The sequence below is a fragment of the Papilio xuthus genome, unplaced genomic scaffold (genome assembly GCF_000836235.2).
Source record: "Papilio xuthus unplaced genomic scaffold, Pxut_1.1 DF824876.1, whole genome shotgun sequence".
In the NCBI taxonomy this organism is placed as follows: Eukaryota; Metazoa; Arthropoda; class Insecta; order Lepidoptera; family Papilionidae; genus Papilio; species Papilio xuthus.
This window is the reverse complement of record NW_013533773.1, coordinates 1-2259: the sequence shown is the minus strand read 5'-3', so window position 1 is coordinate 2259 and position 2259 is coordinate 1. Positions and strand designations below refer to the sequence as shown.

The 2259-nt window shown below is 40.7% G+C and overlaps 1 long non-coding RNA gene across 1 annotated transcript; it reads right to left on the bottom strand.

The window, feature by feature from the left end:
- Positions 1-1672: 1672 nt before the first annotated feature.
- LOC106127254 (uncharacterized) lies at positions 1673-2253 on the bottom strand. The gene is made up of 3 exons (XR_001228404.1): positions 2079-2253; positions 1855-1941; positions 1673-1769 (listed from the first exon to the last, which is right to left on the bottom strand). It is a non-coding gene; the product is annotated as an uncharacterized LOC106127254 (long non-coding RNA).
- Positions 2254-2259: the final 6 nt, after the last annotated feature.

Genomic DNA, 2259 nt, shown 5'->3' with positions numbered 1-2259 from the left:
TTAATTTAATATATTTCGTGCGTAGCAAAATATGCGTTTTATTATTGTTGCTTCACGTTATTGACATTTACGTTCATGGGTATATCTTAAACCTAACTAAGAAAACCCATAACAGTAAACGGATTCCCATGTACCTTAACTGCGTTGATAATAGCACCAACAATAATAAAACAACAGTACGATGCACGAATATATTAATTACAAGAGCTACAGTGTTACCATCAATTCAGTCTCCTCAGTATTTGTAATTGACAGTGTCCTTGGCGCGAGAAACGCGGAAGCCAATCACAGAGCGAGTTTTTACTACCTGGCTTTTGCGCCACATAGAGTATATAACTACGTCATCTTTTGAAACTAAATGCGCATTTTTATTAAACGTTATTGCCCACAGGCGTTTCGTTAACCCACACAGAATTGGTCAACTGAGATCCCGTACGCCGTGATTGCAACGATGGATGACTTTAATTGGTTGTTAATTCGTATGCTGGGATTCCCTGACCTTAACGTCCGAGTAAACGACTACTAAAACTGCGTCTTAAAATGGTCGTGTAATAACTATGGCAGTCAAAGGAATTGCTCGAGCGCTATAAAATGTATTGTTCTACAATTTTACATAGACACGATGCATGTCTGAAATAAAACATTATGTTGATGTTTAATTTATTAATTTTATTATATAAATATATTAAGTACTGTGCAACTTAAAACTATATACATTTTCAATTGGAATGATATAAATAGTGGAGATATATGAGTAAAACATTAAAAATTGAGATGATTTCAAAAATTAACAAGGAATGTTAACATTATATAAAATAGGATAAAAACAAAAAAAAACAGACATTGAGATCTAGAAGAAACTAGACTTATAATACTAGAACATTACATGACGACTTCAAGAACTAACGAAAATTAATTTGAATTTACCATCTGTGAGTAATTGTTATTTTAGTTTTGTGTTTGAAATAAATATAATACTTATATGATTAAACTATATAACATGTGCTGCTAAGCAGATTAAGTTTAAATAATATCAGTAATATTCGAAAGTTGAACGAACAAATTATTTTCAACATTATTTAGCAACTATTTTGTCTAGTTGTAGTTCTCCATAGCTTCAGTCAAAATGATATGGTCTTAGACCTTGTTTCCACTAAGGTGCTATATCTGTCGGTCGTTGCCTCATCAGTGGAAATAGATGTTGGGAATGTAAGATATTAGAGATGTTATGCAGGTGGTCGGAACAGCGACTCGAGCAGCTCGGGCTCGGTGAGGTCGCGCCGGTACTGCTGCGCGATCTCCTGGATCATGTGCCGCCGGCGGACGTGCGGCGGCTGATACCTGTGTTATGTATACACGCATATTTAAATAGATACGCACACATATATAGAAAACATAATAGGTAAAATAAATTAAAAAAAACATTGTCAAAGATAAAAGATGAAGATGAAGATTTTAAATTTAAATGTACTTAAAAATAAAGGTGATTTTTATTTCGACACTTTCGCCATCTAACGGTGACAAGTTAAGTTCGTTTGGAATAACTCACAGCTCTGCCTGGAGTCGCGTGCGGCGGGCGAGATGTGTGGCGGCGCGGCGCAGGCAGGCGGGCAGCGCGCGCGGCGCCACCAGCGCGCCGTCAGCCAGCACGCCCGCCGGCGCCGGCACGCGCACCCGCACCAGCCCGCCCCGCACCGCGCTCACACACACCACGCTCACCTCCTGCCGCCGCCATGACACGCCCGTCTCGCAGTACCGCAGCAGATCATCTGCGAACACGCAACACATACATACATACAAATACACCACAAATTTACATGAAAATACACTCATGTTTGAAAAATATAAACTCACCGACTGGTAGATTCAGATGATCCTCGAAGTCCTCTAGCCAAACGATGAGTATCTTCGCGGTGAAATCTCTATTTCTTCTTCCACTTCCTACAAAATAATATAATTTAACTATGGGATTAACGTTTTCACTAATGAAGCAATTTATTTTCGACAACACTCCTTAAAAACTGTAATTTAAAATGTATTTTTCAATAATGTTTTTTTGTAATGTAATAGCAAAGTACCAGTAATATTGGATGGTGCAGGTTGCTGTTTGTCCAGCTCCAGGGAGAGCGCGCGTGCGTTGTCAGCGAGCGCGGCACGTCGCTCCCCGCGCTCCCCGCGCTCCCCGCGTTCCCCGCGCTCGCACTCGCTCACACTGCGCGCGTACGCCGGCGCGCCGCACGACTCCCACCCCGACACGCA